The following is a 17,917-nucleotide window of genomic DNA, read 5'->3' as shown; positions in this document are numbered from 1 at the left end:
AGTTCATGTAAAACTTAAGAGTTCTTTTTTGCTAAATGGTGTTATCTGCAGTTGTTTCCGTTATTGGTGACAGTCTATTTACTTGAGCTCTTAGCATGATTTCTTGGAATTTATCCATAGATTATGTTCTGGATTGAACTGGGTAAAAAAACCTGGGTTTTTGACTTGGAAGGTTAATGCCGAATTTGTAAAGAGTTTACTTTGTTTGTCATTACATTGTAAATCCTGCAGGTTTAATACATAAATTCGGTCAAAAGAACATTTAGAGGACTGGTTGGATACACTGCAACAACATCTTGTACAAAGAGTGACTGGTTTCTTAAGGACTCATGTGATGTATTAAAACAATGTGCTAATTTATCATGGGCCCCAATATACTTGGGTAAGTTGTCATGTAAGATCACTATACACTTGTACTCCGCTGAACATTGCACTACAACCAGTAGAATACCACCTAAAAAACCATGGCAATTATACAATAGATTTATCCAATTATATCATTCATGTAATTTCATTTCTTACGTCTCAATTTCTTCATGAATTCTCAGAACTACTTTCTAGAATGCAAAGGCGTCTATGGGCGCAAAATATTCGCCCTCACTAGCAAGTCTTGTCATGTCTTTTTGGGAGGTTAATTATGTCTACAATGTTAACAATCCATTTTTACAGGACATGTGTTGGTATGGCAGATGCATCGATGACAGCCTCATCTGGAAGGGCGATGTATCTGCCATATCAACCGTTGTCCAATACATGAACAATAACCAATGCAATCTTTACTTTACTTACACATTCAGTTGAAACACTTTTTTAGGTCTAAAACTAAAAGGAACTCCACACAATATAGCCACCTCCACTCAGTTCAACCCAATGTCAGGCAATAGTATTCTTAACGCTAATAGTGGTCATCCACGACACACACGATTAAAGAAATCCAGGTATTAACTGTTTGTTACTTATATTCTTTGAATTCCTTAATAAAAAACAACTGGTTTAAAAAAAAAAGAAATCCAGGTAGGAGAATTCACACGTATAAACACAATTGCTGCAATTCAGATGAGTGCAACAGAGAAATCAATGAGATTGTCAGGCAGAGGATATCAAGCATGGACCCTAAATAGGACTTTCAAAATCATAGATATCAAGAAAAGAGCAGATCTAATAAGCACCAAAAGAAACAGAAAATCAAAGAACAGTTGTAACAAAACCAAAATTAGTATTAACTATGCAATATAGCCCACAATTCTAAGAAATAAAGAAACAGTTATGAAATACTTACCCTTATTGCAAGATGATGCTGTCAAATTGAAAGTTTTCGATCCCGGTGTCAAAGTAGTAACTAAGAGCCAGAACCTTGGGCAATATCCTGTCTCCCAGTTTTACCAACAAAATGGAACAACGCCACATGTGGTTAAATTGCAAGTATTTCTTTAGATGCGGTTTCAATAAATAAGGCTTATGCCGTTTTACAGCAGTAACAAAGGATTTCACAAACACTGATGAGACTGAGATATTTAACATTGAACAATATATTAATAGTAATAGCGACCATGTGGTGTGCACAATTAAATGCACAGCAAGCAAACTGTATGTGGGTTGAACTAAATGAAAATTGAAAAAGGTATATCGGAATACCAAACAGACATTTATAGCACAACCAACATCCATTGCAGCATTAAACTCATGCATCAAGACACTTTATTTCACAACAGAGATACTTCTTCAATGCAGGTCTTTGGAATAGAGCGAGTAGCTGAAGATCCAAGGGGCGGTGACATTAGAAAACGACTGCTGGACAGAGTGACATTAGAAAACGACTGCTGGACAGAGAACATTCTGGATGTACAACCTGGATACCTGTTATCCTAATGGTCTCAATTTAAAATGGGAATTGATGTTTCATTATTGATGTTAAATATTCTGTTTGATTCACATGTACTTATCCGGTCACATTCCTGCAAAGATTTAATAAATTTTTGTTTATTTGAGCCCTTCATATACGTTATGTGGTGCTTTTATCATGACACTATCATGTGAGACTATACGTTTTTTGATTGGTTGATGGCTATTTAAATTACTTGGTATTCAGCAGATTTACAGCTTTGCTGAAGACCGCAATCAATGTTAGAAAAGAGTAGCTGTGTCTACACTCATGATGGAACCTCTTTTTTAACTCAATAAAAATTTTGCAAGGTTGGAAGCTGGATAATCTCTTTTTCTCCCGATACTATTGCATGATGGATAAGTATCTACATGTATTTTTCAGCATTCAGTACACCAATAATCCTAACTAAATCTTCAACTCAATCTGCTGAAATGCAGCAACAGATGTACAAGGAACCGCCACCACACTTCACTGCTGCCTGTAGACTCATTATTTTACAGCTCTCCAGACTTTTGGTGAACAAATTGTAGATTATGACTTTTTTTACCACAATTTTTCTATAGCTTCTTCCAGACACACTTCTCCAAACACTAGAAATATAAGTTTTCAACTGGTTCCTGCCAGGTCTGAGATGATGACTGCTGGACATCTTCTGATTTTGAAGGGAAGCAAGCTTGATTTTTCATCTGCTTCAGCAAGTTCTTAGCTGCCCACTTTGTCTACGGTCCTTAATGTTGCCTTTTCTTGGTGCCTCTTCTAAAGAGCTTGAACAGCACATCTTGAAACCCCACTCCTCTTTGAAATCTTTGCCTGAGGGAGACTTTGCGGATCAAGTATAACTACATTGTGACTTGTTGCTATACTCAGTCTTGCCATGGTGTATGACCGGTGGTGTGAAATGTTTTTCCACAGCATACGTTTTGTAGCACAGTTTGGTTACTCTTCATCAAGTCATGGTCATCTGCATAGCAGATTCAGTACAAGTTAATGACAATGTTTAAATTTTCAAATAAAAATGAAGATCATTACCCCCCATTTGGTATAAGTGGTTACTAGTGATGAGCAAATATACTCGTTACTTGAGATTTCTCGAGGGTCCTCAGAGTATTTTTTTAGTGCTCGGAGTTTTAGCTTTTAGAGCCGCAGCTGAATAATTTACATCTGATAGCCAGCATAAGTACATGTGGGGATTCCCTAGCAACCAGGCAACCCCCACATGTACTTATGCTGGCCAACAGATGTAAATCATTCAGCTGTGGCGCTAAAAACTAAAACTCCGAGCACTAAAAAATACTCGGAGGACCCCCAGAGCACGCTCGAGAAATCTCGAGTAACAAGTATATTCGCTCATCACTAAGTGGTTACTCAAACAAAACTATAATCCTACAAAATACCTGACTTTGTCAAAGAGTACCTAGAAAATGCTGTTTTTTCAAGGTAAGGGATGGTAACACCAAATATTTGATTATTCCTTTGTTCAATCATTTTGCTAATTGCCAAAAACAAACTATTAAACACTTTAATTCACTTTTATTAACAAAGTCAATGGTACAAATAATAAATGGCCACAAATCGCCACACATACATAAACAGATAAAATATAATATAAATTGCTGGATCAACAGTTTGTTATTTGGTTTGCACGTCAATAAAGTTACATTGGGAAAGAAAACACATTTGTTTAGTTATATTTCTGTAATGATTATTACTGCTAAATATCTACCAATTCAAGAGACCGATTGAGGCTATAAGCCCACATTGCGGATTAGTGTGCGGATTTTTCCGCACAGTTTTTGAAAAATCCGCAGGTAAAATGCACTGCGTTATACCTGCGGATTTACCGAGGATTTCCTGCGTTTTTTTGTGCGGATTTCACCTGCGGATTCCTATAGAGGAGCAGGTGGAAAACGCTGCGGAATCCGCACAAAGAATTGACATGCTGCGTAAAATACAACGCAGCGTTTCTGCGCGGTACTTTCCGCACCATGGGCACAGTGGATTTGGTATTCCATAGGTTTACACGGTACTGTAAACCTGATGGAAAACTGCTGCGACTGCGCAGCAGCTAATCCGCTGCGGATCCGCAGGCAAATCTGCAAAGTGTGCACATACCCTAATTGACCCAAAAGCATAAACATGGATAACGTGACGAACATGAATTAAGTAGGCTGTATTTCAAATTGATCCTAAAACAAAAGACTCTATATATCAGTCATAACAGTAACAATAACATCCTGCTGCTGAATCGCATCATATATAGATGGAGAACATGTCAATATAAGATAATATATTTTCAAACATACTAGGTTTCCTCTACTGTGCAAACACATCGGACTCACTACCAGGTATTCCAAGGGTGGTAGGGGGGTTAAAAGTGTGTGATCGATATCAGAGAGGCCATAAAAGAGATCATTTCCTGCCAATTAGACAGAACAATTGGGCAGCTCCATTTCATGTGTATGAAATTAACATCCGATGTGTGACATCTTGAGTACACTGACCTTTGAGCCTGCCCCATTGGAAGAGCTGGAGTGAGATATGTTTGGTAAACTATGTATAATTGAATCATTTTGTTATTAAAGGGAACCTGTCACCCCGTTTTTTCGGTATGAGATAAAAATACCATTAAATAGGGCCTGAGCTGTGCATTACAATAGTGTATTTTGTGGACCCCGATTCCCCACCTATGCTGCCGAAATACGTTACCGAAGTAGTCGTTTTCGCCTGTCAATCAGGCTGGTCAGGTCAAAAGGGTGTGGTGTCCTCCCCCAGATCTTGCGTAGTGTTCCGTTGGTGGCGTAGTGGTGTGCGCATGCCCAAGGTCCCGAATCCTCTGCCAGGGGTGTGAAAACAACAGCGATGTCCGTTATTCCATTGGTGGTCGGTGGGCGCGGCCATCTTGCTTTGGCCGCAGAATCGGCGCTCTGCTGGCCGCGGCTTCAGGAAAATGGCCGCGGGCATCCGCGCGTGCGCAGATGGCTATCGCGGCGGCCATTTTTGTGAAGCCGAGATGCGAATTCTGCTTCACGAAAATGGCCGCCGCGATAGCCATCTGCGCACGCGCGGATGCCCGCGGCCATTTTCCTGAAGCCGCGGCCAGCAGAGCGCCGATTCTGCGGCCAAAGCAAGATGGCCGCGCCCACCGACCACCAATGGAATAACGGACATCGCTGTTGTTTTCACACACCTGGCAGATGATTCGGGACCTTGGGCATGCGCACACCACTACGCCACCAACGGAACACTACGCAAAATCTGGGGGAGGACACCACACCCTTTTGACCAGACCAGCCTGATTGACAGGCGAAAACGACTACTTCGGTAACGTATTTCGGCAGCATAGGTGGGGAATCGGGGTCCACAAAATACACTATTGTAATGCACAGCTCAGGCCCTATTTAACGGTATTTTTAGCTCATACCGAAAAAATGGGGTGACAGGTTCCCTTTAACTGAAGGAGAGACCCGAGTTGGAGTTTCCAATACCTCTTCCCAGTCTTCATCCTGGATGCTGGAGGGATGAAAAAGTTGCCACTTTGTCCCAACTACTAGTAGATTAGACTTTATACCTGTGGATAGCATATAGGGGTACAAAGTCAAAACGGGACCCTGGGGGGGGGGGCATGCGATTTATGTATTCCTATCAGAGATAGAGATGATATTGACGTGTTTGCACGCATGTGGGATTGGACTGTAGTCATAAAATGAAGGAATGTAAAAAACTGGAATCTTGTACTTCGTCTGCATCTGTTCAAAAGATAATAGGATATTCTGGTCATATATATCTTTTAGCAAAAGTATATTTTGAGAATTCCAGAACCGAGTAGAAAGTGATTTTACAAAGCAAAGAAATAAGTGTTATACCAAGGAGGCATTTCCGTTATAACCTCATTAAATTTTACTACTCTCTACGCTTGCTTCCAGACTAGACACGCTAATCTGAGAAGAGGAAATAGTTTAGATGTATTGGGTTTGTCAGTCTCCAGAAAGCCTAACAAACATGTGGTTTTAGTCGCTTCAGCTAGGTGGCTTTCAAAATTTGGTGAAGAAGAGTTAGGCATCCATTTACTGATCATTTTAAAGCAAACCTGTCAACAGGATTTTGCTAAGTAAACTACAGACCCTGTCAGATTGGTGACTTATACTGATTAAAATGATACCTTGGTTGATGAAAACCGTCTTGTGGTTGTTTAACCCTTTCAAGATGAATCCCTTTTTCGGTCTTGCGTTTCTGTCTTTTGCTCCCCTTCTTCCCAGAGCCAAAATTTATTATTTTTCCGTTAATATGGCCATTTCAGGGCTTATTGTTGGCAGGATGAATTGTACTTTTGAACGACACCATTTGTTTTACCATATCATGTCCTCAAAAAGGGGAAAACATTCCAAGTTAGGTGAAATTTAAAAAAAAGTGCAATTCAACAACGTTTTTTGGATTTTTTTTACGATGTTCACCAAATGCTAAAACTGACCTGCCATTATGGTTTTTCCAGGTCATTACAAGTCCATACACACCAAACATGCACCCGGCAATACCAAATATGTGTATGTTTGAGTTATTTTTTTCTTGTTTTATTTTGGATGGGGTGAAAGGGGGGTTATTTGAACTTTTATTTTTGTTATATTTTTAAAAACATTTTACTTTACTTGTAGCATGCTTCAATAGTCTTCATGGTAGAATAAAAGCTACCATAACCCGATCGGCTCTGCTACATACAGGCGATGATCATAGCAATATGGCACTGACAACCACAGAGGTCTGCAGGAGACCTCTGGTTGTAATGCTAACCCATCGGTGACCAGTGACCACGAGACGGGGGTTACCGATGGGTGGATTTCAGGCGCGATTGCCGGAAGCGGATGTTAAATGCCGCTGTCAGTGTTTGACAGCAGCATTTAACGGTTAATAGATGCGGGGGGGATCGCGATTTCACCCATGGCTGTTCCAGACACATGTCAGCTATTCAAAACAGCTGACGCGTGTTGGGAAAGCTGTGAGCTCATCACCGGAGCCCACATCAAAGCGGGAGACAACATGCGCCGTACTAGTACGGCACATGCATGAAGGGGTTAATCTGTATTTTTAGTTTTCAGTTATTAAGATTCTTGTGCTTCGGGCGGCCTATGGGCTCAGCTTAATCTGGTGCTCTGCTTACATATTCATCCTTATGGGCTTATGATAGATCATTGATACTTCAATGACTTGCCACCTATTTTACACATTGCATATAATATTGTTGAAATTATATTGTTGGCTATTGTGAAGCTTACAGAAAAAAAAAAATTACATCCATCAAAATGGCACCTGCAGCAGCGCCTGCGCAGTTGCAGGTTTTACCGACAGATGCTACTGTGCAAGCGCCGCCCCCGGCATAATTATGCTGCAGCCAAATTTTTCTCCTCAAGCAAAATAGCACTGGTGCTGTAGCATCTATCGATTACGGATTGATGCTACTGCGCTAGCGCCATTTTACTGAAGGAAAAAAAATTTGGCTGAAGCAAAATGGCTGCGGCGCTTGCACAGTAGCATCAATTGGTAAGTGATAAATGCTTCTGCGCATGTCCTGCTTGCGCTGTTTTGCTAGTGACAGAGCTAGTTTGGTACTTAATGACCAAGCCAATTTTTACAATTCTGACCACTGTCAATTTATGAGGTTATAACTCTGAAACGCTTTAACGGATCTCGCTGGTTCTGAGATTCTTTTTTCGTGACATATTGTATTTCATGTTAGAGTTAAAATTTCTCTGATATTACTTGCGTTTATTTATGAAAAAAATGGAAATATGGCGACAATTTTAAAAATTTAGCAATTTTCAAACTTTTAATTTTTACGCCCTTAAATCAGAGAGGTATGTCACACAAAATAGTTAATAAATAACATTTCCCACATGTCAACTTCACATCAACACAATTTTGGACACTTTTTTTTGGTTAGGAAGTTATAAGGGTTAAAAGTTGACCAGCGATTTCTCATTTTTACAACAAAATTTACAAAACAATTTTTTAGGGACCATCTTACATTTAAAGTCACTTTGAGGGGTGCTCATGACAGAAAATACCCAAAAGTGACACCATTCTAAAAACTACACCCCTCTAGGTGCTCAAAACCACATTCAAGAATTTTATTAACCCTTTACGTGCTTCACAGGAAGTGAAGCAATGTGGAAGGAAAAAATTCACATTTAACTTTTATTTTTTTTATTTTTTTACAAACATTTCAATTCAGAACCAATATTTTTTATTTTCACAAGTGTAACAAGAGAAAAAGAACCACAAAATGTGTTGTGCAATTTCTCCTGAATACGCCGATACCCCGATATGTGGGGGTAAACCATCGTTTGGGCACACGGCAGAGCTTGGATGGGAAGGAGAACCGTTTGACTTTTTCAATGCAGAATTGGCTGGAATTGAGATCGGACTCCATGTTGCATTTTGAGAGCCCCTGATGAGCCTAAACAGTGGAAACCCCCCACAAGTGACACCATTTTGGAAACTAGACCCCTTAAGGAACTTATCTAGATGTGTGGTGAGCACTTTGAACCACCCAAGTGCTTCACAGAAGTTATAACGTAGAGCCATGAAAATAAAAATCTTTTTTTCCTCACAAATGATTTTTTAGCCCACAATTTTTTACTTTCACAAGAGTAACAGTAGAAATTGAACCCCAAACGTTGTTGCCAAGTTTGTCCTGAGTACGTTAATACCCCATATGTGAGGATGGGGGGGACCACCGTTTGATGAAAGAATTTGATGGAATGGTCTGCGGGCGTCATGTTGTGTTTGCAGAGCCCCTGATGTGCCTAAACCGTAGAAACCCCCCACAAGTGACCCCATTTTGGGAACTAGACCCCCCCCCAAGAAGCTTATCAAGATGTGTGGTGAGCACTGAATGCCCAAGTGCTTCACAGAAGTTTATAACGCAGAGCCGTGAACATATAAAAACTTTTTTTTCAACAAAAATGATTTTTTAGCCCACAATTTTTTTCTATTTCCCAAGGGTAGCAGGAGAAACTGGACCCCCAAAGTTGTTGTCCAATTAGTCCGGAGTACGCTGAAGCCCCATATGTGGGGGTAAAACTCTTCTTGGGTGCACGGCATAGTTATTGGCACCCATGAAGTTTAACCCCTTTCTGCCATCGGACGGCAGATTCCCGGCTTTGATGCAGGCTCTGGCTGTGAGCCCGCAGCCGTGACATGTCAGCTGTTTTGTACAGATGACATGTGCCCGCAATAGCGGCGGGTGGAATAGCGATCCACTCGCCGCTATTAACAAGTTAAATGCCGCTGTCAAATGATGACAGCAGCATTTAACAAACGCTTCCGGCCATTGGGCCGGAAATACGCACACCGCTGACCCCAGTCACGTGATCGGGGGTCATCGGTGCGTTGTTGATGCCAGATTGCTGTGAGCGCCATCCTGTGGTTGGTGCTCATAGCAATGCAGTAATTCTACTACATAGGAGCAATCTGAGCATCGCTCCTATGTAGCAGAGCCGATCAGGCTATGCAAGCTTCTTGCCTCCTGTGGAGTCTATTGAAGCATGGCAAAAGTAAAAAAAAAAAAAAAAAAAAAAAAAAAGCTTTAAAAATTTTAAAAAAATATATAAAAGTTTAAATCACACCCCCTCTTGCCCCATACAAAAAAAAAAAAAAAATCAAACCAACACATTTGGTATCTCCGGGTTCAGAATTGCCCAATCTATCTTGAAAAAAAAAGAAAGATTAACCTGATCGCTAAACGGCGTAGCGAGAAAAATTAAATACGCCAGAATTATTTTTTTTTGGTCACCACAAAAATGCATTAAAATGTAATGTCACAGCGACATTGCATTAAAATGCAATAATGGGTGATCAAAAGTATCTGCAACAAAATTGTATCATTAAAAACGTCAGCTCGGCGCGCAAAAAATAAGCTGTCACCCGACTTGAGATCCTGGAAATTGAGACACTATGAGTCTCGGAAAATCGCACAATTTTTTTTTTTTTGTTTTTAGCTAAGTTTGGAATTTTATTTCACCAATTAGATAAAAAATAACCTAGACATGTATGGTGTCCATGAACTCTTAATGACCTGAAAAATCATAATGGCAGGTCAGTTTTAGCATATACAGTTGTGGCCAAAAGTATTGACACCCCTGCAATTCTGTCAGATAATACTCAGTTTCTTCCTGAAAATGATTGCAAACACAAATTCTTTGGTATTATTATCTTCATTTAATTTGTCTTAAATGAAAAAACACAAAAAGCATTGTCCTAAAGCCAAATTAGATATAATTCCACACCAAAAATAAAAAAGGGGGTGGACAAAAGTGTTGGCACTGTTCGAAAAGCATTAAGCTACTTACTGGTAGCGGCATTTTTCGGAGGCCCATGACAGCACTACGAGAGAGGGGATCCGCCCTTCAGGAACAGGAAATCTACAGATACAAAAGGGCGGCACCTCTCCCATGCATCAGTTGTATTTCAGAGCCTGAGAGGACTACCGCGGTTAGTGGCACACAATTACATTACATTACATTATATACAGTTTAAACTCAAGAAGAAACATTTTATTACAACATAGCTAGACACCACACATGAGATCTATATATATACAGTTAGGTCCATATATATTTGGACAGAGACGACATTTTTCTAATTTTGGTTATAGACATTTCTACAATGAATTTTAAACAAAACAATTCAGATGCAGTTGATGTTCAGACTTTCAGCTTTCATTTGAGGGTATCCACATTAAAATTGGATGGAGGGTTTAGGAGTTTCAGCTCCTTAACATGTGCCACCCTGTTTTTAAAGGGACCAAAAGTAATTGGACAATTGACTCCAAGGCTATTTCATGGACAGGTGTGGGCAATCCCTTCATTATGTCATTCTCAAATAAGCAGATAAAAGGCCTGGAGTTGATTTGAGATGTGGTGCTTGCATTTGGAAGGTTTTGCTGTGAAGTAAACATTCGGTCAAAGGAGCTCTCCATGCAGGTGAAACAAGCCATCCTTAAGCTGCGAAAACAGAAAAAACCCATCCGAGAAATTGCTACAATATTAGGAGTGGCAAAATCTACAGTTTGGTACATCCTGAGAAAGAAAGAAAGCACTGGTGAACTCATCAATGCAAAAAGACCTGGGCGCCCACGGAAGACAACAGTGGTGGATGATCGCAGAATAATCTCCATGGTGAAGAGAAACCCCTTCACAACAGCCAACCAAGTGAACAACACTCTCCAGGAGGTAGGCGTATCAATATCCAAATCTACCATAAAGAGAAGACTGCATGAAAGTAAATACAGAGGGTTCACTGCACGGTGCAAGCCACTCATAAGCATCAAGAAGAAAAAGGCTAGACTGGACTTTGCTAAAAAACATCTAAAAAAGCCAGCACAGTTCTGGAAGAACATTCTTTGGACAGATGAAACCAAGATCAACCTCTACCAGAATGATGGAAAGAGAAAAGTATGGCGAAGGTGTGGTACAGCTCATGATCCAAAGCATACCACATCATCTGTAAAACACGGCGGAGGCAGTGTGATGGCTTGGGCATGCATGGCTGCCAGTGGCACTGGGTCACTAGTGTTTATTGATGATGTGACACAGGACAGAAGCAGCCGAATGAATTCTAAGGTATTCAGAGACATACTGTGTGCTCAGATCCAGCCAAATGCAGCAAAACTGATTGGTCGTCATTTCATACTACAGATGGACAATGACCCAAAACATAAAGCCAAAGCAACCCAGGAGTTTATTAAAGCAAAGAAGTGGAATATTCTAGAATGGCGAAGTCAGTCACCTGATCTCAACCCAATTGAGCATGTATTTCACTTGTTAAAGACTAAACTTCAGACAGAAAGGCCCACAAACAAACATCAACTGAAAACCACCGCAGTGAAGGCCTGGCAGAGCATCAAAAAGGAGGAGACACAGCATCTGGTGATGTCCATGAGTTCAAGACTTCAGGCAGTCATTGTCAACAAAGGGTTTTCAACCAAGTACTAGGAATGAACATTTTATTTAAAATTATTTAATCTGTCCAATTACTTTTGGTCCCTTTAAAAACAGGGTGGCACATTTTAAGGAGCTGAAACTCCTAAACCCTTCATCCAATTTTAATGTGGATACCCTCAAATGAAAGCTGAAAGTCTGAACTTCAACTGCATCTGAATTGTTTTGTTTAAAATTCATTGTGGTAATGTTTATAACCAAAATTAGAAAAATGTTGTCTGTGTCCAAATATATATGGACCTAACTGTATATCTATAAGTGCAAACCCCCATATGAATAGGGAGGGAACTAAGGGTGCTGTCATGGGCCTCCGAAAAATGCCGCTACCAGTAATTAGCTTAATGCTTTATTCGGACTCCCATGACAGCACTACGAGAGATTTACAGAGATGTAAGCCACCCTAGGGAGGGACTATAGTTTGCAGCACCCTTAACCCGAAGGTGAGATCGGAAGAGTACCCCAAATCCAACCGATAGTGCTTAAAAAAGGTGGAAGGGGATGACCATGTGGCCGCCTTACATATTTGTTCCACTGATACTCCAGATCTTTCCGCCCAGGATGATGCCATGGCTCGGGTGGAATGTGCCTTCAGATTCTGCGGAGCCGGCCCCCCACCTGCTGTGTAAGCCAGAGAGATAACCTCCCTAATCCATTTAGCTAGTGAATACTTGGATACTCTACATCCCTTCCTTGGACCTTGGAAGGAAAGAAGCAGTGCATTATCTTTCTTCCAACTATCGGTGACTGAGATATACTGTAAAAGAGATCTCCTAACATCTAACGTATGGAGCTCATGTTCTTTAGGATTAGAAGGATTAGGAATAAAAGCTGGCAAGACTATCTCCTGTGACCTATGAAATCGTGTCGCTACCTTCGGTAGGTATGCTGGATCAGGTTTAAGGACCACTCTGTCTGATAAAAATTCTGTGTATGGAGGAAGTCTAGAAAGCGCCTGGATATCCCCTATCCTGCGAGCAGAGGTTATGGCAACTAAAAAAGCTGTCTAAGCGTCAACATTTTAATTGACGCATCCTGAAGGGGTTCAAAGGGGGGTTTTGTTAAAGATGACAGAACTAAGTTTAGATCCCATGGAACCGTTCTGTCTTTATGTATTGGTCTAGATCTATTAACCGCTTTAATAAATCTGGCTATCCAATAGTTGTTAACTATATTACAGGAAAATAGGGCACCGAGGGCTGAAATCTGCACTCTTAGGGTACTAGTAGAGAGTTTTAACTCAAACCCCTTCTGCAGAAACTCTAAAATTTGATGAATCGGTACCCCTTCCTGGATATCAAATTTTGAACAGGCTAAGAATTTTCTCCAGGTTCTAGAGTAGATTCTAGTAGTTATTTGCTTTTTACTCGTTAGGAGTGTTTCTACCAATTTTGGAGAAAAACCTCTATCTACCAACAGTGACCGTTCAAATTTCAAGCCGTTAAATGGAGCGGTGTCACTTGTGGATGGAAGATCGGCCCTTGAGAAAGTAAGTTCGGGATCTCTGGTAGTACCCAGGGAGCCGATACTGACATCGTCCTGAGGGAGGCAAACCATGTTCTTCTGGGCCAAAAGGGCGCAATTAGGATGATATTTGCTCAATCTTCCCTGATTTTCCTCACCACTAGAGGTAACAGGTTCAACGGTGGGAACGCATAGGCCAGTGGGAAATCCATTTTATTAGGAAGGCATCCACTGCCAGGGGATTCTCCCTGGGATTTAAAGAGCAAAAATTTTTTACTTTTTTGTTGCTTTTGGTGGCAAACAGATCCACCACTGGCTGACCCCATCTGTGGACAATACGATTGAAAATGTCCTCGTTGAGACACCATTCTCCTTGCTTTAGTATATTTCGGCTGAGGAAATCTGCTGTCACATTTTCCTTCCCTTTGATGTGAAGAGCCGTGAAAGATCGAAAATTTGACTCGGCTATCCGGAACAAGCGACCCGTGATCTGCATTAACGCTTCGGAACGTGTTCCCCCTTGGCGATTTATATAAGCAACTGCGACTCTGTTGTCCGATAAGATTCTGACGTGCTGGTCCTGCAGATACATGAGGAATTTTTTAACAGCTAATTCAACCGCGAATAATTCTCTTTGGTTGGACGAGAATGTTGTGAAGGGTTCCCATTGACCCTGGACCACCATGTCTCCCATATAAGCTCCCCACCCCGAAGAGCTGGCATCCGTGGTTATTACTCGGGTAACATTTACTATCCAGGGTGCCCCTGCTGATAAATTTTGTTTATCTAGCCACCATCTAAGGGACTCTAATGTTATTGACCCCAATGTTAATTTTTCATTTAAAGTGCCCCTTAAAACTGTCATAGAATAAGACTTCTTTTTGTAGGGTTCTGGTATGGAACTGAGCCCATTTAACTGCTGGTATGCATGATGTGAGCAAGCCTAGTAAGGACATTGCTTGTCGAAGGGTCATGGAGGGTGTATTAATTGTTCTTGACACTTTATTTTGAATCTGTTCTAATTTCTCTATAGGGAGAAGACACTGTTGAGTTTTTGAATTCAATAGTAACCCCAGGAATTTTTGAACATTAAGGGGTTGTAATTTAGACTTTTTGAAGTTTATGATCCAATCTAGGTGTTCTAATTTAGTTTTAGTAATTTGTGATAGGCAAATGATCTACCGAATTTCCTACAATGAGGAAATCATCTAAGTAGGGGATTATAAGGATGTTTGATTCCCTTAGGTATGCCATGACTTCAGCAATTATTTTCTTGAACACCCTAGGGGCAGAAGTTATCCCGAAGGGAAGTGCTCTAAATTGAAAGTGTCGAATTGTTCCACCCATTAATACTGCTACCCTTAGGTATTGCTGGTAACTTGCATGAATAGGTACATGATAGTAGGCATCTTTCAAATCCACTACTATCATGAAACAGTTATCAAAAAGCAATTTTACTGCCGAATTAATGGATTCCATTTTAAAGGTATGTTTTACCAAGAATTTATTGAGACCTTTAAGATTTATAATAGTTCTATAAGTCTTATCAGGCTTTTGAATTAGGAATAGGGGAGAGTAAAAACCTTTCCCTTCCTGAGAATGCGGAACGTCTACAAGGACGTTTTTGGAGCACAGAGTCATTACTTCCTCTTCCAACGCAGATTGTTCAGCGGGAGATGAACGTAAGGGGGTTAACTTGAATTTATCTCGTGGAATATGAATAAACTCGAGTTTAAGTCCTTGAGATATAGTGTTTTTTATCCAAACACTGTTTGTGATTGTTGACCAATCTGCAGAAAAATGTAACAATCTCCCCCCTACGGGGATTGCTAGTCATTGATCTCGTTTCTTCCTATCTGCCGAAGAACGACGAAACATGAACCCTGTACCTCGTTTTCGTTTATCATCCCATCTGGATTTATCTGTCACTGGCGAGAAGGTACGTTTCCTTCCTCGATTAAATTTCCTTTTGTTGAAGGGACGACGATATGAACCAAATAGGTTTGGAAATTTCTAATTATCATTCCCCGCTTTCTCTAATAACTCATCCAAGGTGGGTCCGAATAAATATTCACCCTTACAAGGGATGGTACAGAGCTTTGCTTTCGCTTGCATATCCCCAGGCCAGCATTTTAACCATAAGGCTCTTCTAGCGGCAATAGAGCCCTGCTGCTCTGGCTGCCAACGTAACGGAATCAATGGAGGCGTCTGACAAAAGATGCCCCCTCCTGAATTACTGGTAATGCTGCGAGTATAGAGTCTCTAGAGGCTCCCTGTTTTAACTGCTCCTCCAATTGGTCCAACCAGACCATCATTGACCTTGCCGTACAGGTCGATGCTACCGCAGGTCTTAAGGAGCCGGCAGCCATCTCCCAAGTACCCTTTAGGAAGGTGTCCACCTTCCGATCTAGGGGGTCTTTAAGTGTTCCCATATCCTCGAATGGGAGAAAAGATCGCTTCGCCACCTTGGCAATTGCCGCATCCAACTTAGGGGCTTTTTCCCAACTGTTGACTGCTGGGTCATCAAAAGGATATCTACGCTTTTGCGCTGGCGGTAAAGACCCCTTTTTTCGGGTTTTTTCCATTCTTTGTTAATAAGTTCTTGTATTTTCTCATTTAGAGGAAAAACTCTACGCCTCTTCTGCTCTAGACTACTGAACATCATTTGTTCTTTGGATAGCTGAGGCTTGGGCTCCGTTATACCCATAGTGCCTCTGACCGCCTTTATTAATTTATCTACCTTCTCTATGGGTAAACAAAAACGAGCAGCGTCTTCTTCCGAAGAGGAGGATGATGCTGCTGAATCGTCTGAGGCTCCGCTCGCGTCCTTATCCTCAGATGAATCGGATATCCACTGAGCTTTTTGCTTAGAGCCTCCTGCTTGTGAAAGGTTTTTGATGGACTGTTTGACTTCCAAACGAACCATTTATTTCAGACTGGCCGCAATAGAAGAGGATTCTTCTGCTACCTGAGGGGGTAAGTAAGGCAGACTTATCTATAAGATTGAAATGCCATATCCCCTCCCCCTTTCCAAGACCTCACCGTCTGTTGGATACAGGGGTCACATATAGTTTTTTAGGGTGTGAGTAAGGCAAGGGAGCTCCGCAGATGGCACATTCCCTATGCTTCGTTTTACTGACGTTTTTTCTTCCCTGCCAAAAAACATATGAGGGAAGACTAGTCACTGAGTGAACTTTCTCGAAGATCACTTACCAGTGGTTGCCCACACCCAGAGAGATACCGAAGTACGAGGGGGATCTTGCTTGACCAATGCTCCAGACCCCTTGTCTGGAGGAGCTTCTGCGGCCAGATCCATCACTCTTTCACGTGTTCCTTCTCCGTAGGCTTCTGGGCTGCTTCATCCAGCAGCAAAACCTGCTGATCATGATCAGACTCCATCTTCAACGATCTGGAGACCAGAAGCAGGGAACATGCAGCTGGACCTTCCTTATATAGCCCCTCCTTCGGTCAGCACATCTTTGCACAGCGTCTGTTGGGATTTCCCACCTCCCCGCAGCTGTAGGGGATCACCGAGGACCCGAGGGAGAGCGGCGTGCAATCTTCGGTGGGCGCCGCCATCTTGGTGCCCCCGCGCATGCGCAGGAACACCGCGACCCGGAAGTCGCCACCGGCTCCGCCTCCCGACGTCACCACAGCTCACAGCGCTTCCTGTCAGCGCTGCAAGCATCGTGGGACGCCGAGGCCAGCCAGCTGTACTCCGGTCGGAGCCACCTAGACGCCGCCGCCCCATCACAGCCTCACAGCACTCGAGGGAGGGTGGATCGCTATACTCACCGCATGCTGGCTCCGTAGGCAGGACACCCCCTGGCGACCGCTCCATGCTGCTCCAGTCACCGCCGTGCAACCCCGCCGGGACCACCGTGACTGCTTCAGGTACCCCGCACCGGCCGAGGTAGGAGACCCCCTCGCTACCTGAGTCGGCCGGCCGGCCTGGAATCCTTGTAGAAAACTTCTGAAGGATCCAGTCCCCTTAGGAACAGGAAACCAACTGATGCATGGGAGAGGTGCCGCCCTTTTGTGTCTGTAGGTTTCCTGTTCCTGAAGGGCGGATCCCCTCTCTCGTAGTGCTGTCATGGGAGTACGAATAAAATCATGTGATGCTTCTCTAATTTGTGTAATTAACAGCACCTGTAACTTACCTGTGGCACCAAACAGGTGTTGGCAATAACTAAATCACACTTGCAGCCAGTTGACATGGATTAAAGTTGACTCAACCTCTGTCCTGTATCCTTGTGTGTACCACATTGAGCATGGAGAAAAGAAGACCAAAGAACTGTCTGAGGACTTGAGAAACCAAATTGTGAGGAAGCATGAGCAATCTCAAGGCTACAAGTCCATCTCCAAAGACCTGAATGTTCCTGTGTCTACCGTGTGCAGTGTCATCAAGAAGTTTAAAGAAAAATTGACAAGAGATTGCAATGCAAGATTGTGCGGATGTTGGAGAAAGAACCTCGACTAACATCCAAACAAGTGCAAGCTGCCCTGCAGTCCGAGGGTACAACAGTGTCAACCCGTACTATCCGTCGGCGTCTGAATGAAAATGGACTGTATGGTAGGA

The 17,917-nt window shown here is 42.1% G+C and overlaps 1 protein-coding gene across 7 annotated transcripts in view; it reads right to left on the bottom strand.

Moving 5' to 3' along the window:
• FBXL18 (F-box and leucine rich repeat protein 18) overlaps positions 1–17,917 on the bottom strand; it is a 385,112-nt gene that overhangs the window by 160,239 nt on the left and 206,956 nt on the right. The window contains exon 3 of one of the 7 annotated variants that reach the window (XM_077275634.1): positions 6,045–6,246. The exons of the other annotated variants lie outside the window; for them this stretch is intronic. The gene's annotated coding sequence lies outside the window, so the exon portion shown is untranslated. The remainder of the gene's footprint in view (positions 1–6,044; positions 6,247–17,917) is intronic. 7 annotated transcript variants of the gene reach the window in all.

Source organism: Ranitomeya variabilis, chromosome 7 (genome assembly GCF_051348905.1).
Source record: "Ranitomeya variabilis isolate aRanVar5 chromosome 7, aRanVar5.hap1, whole genome shotgun sequence".
NCBI classification, from domain to species: domain Eukaryota; kingdom Metazoa; phylum Chordata; class Amphibia; order Anura; family Dendrobatidae; genus Ranitomeya; species Ranitomeya variabilis.
The sequence above is the reverse complement of the archived record's forward strand: the minus strand, read 5'-3'. Positions and strand labels throughout refer to the sequence as shown.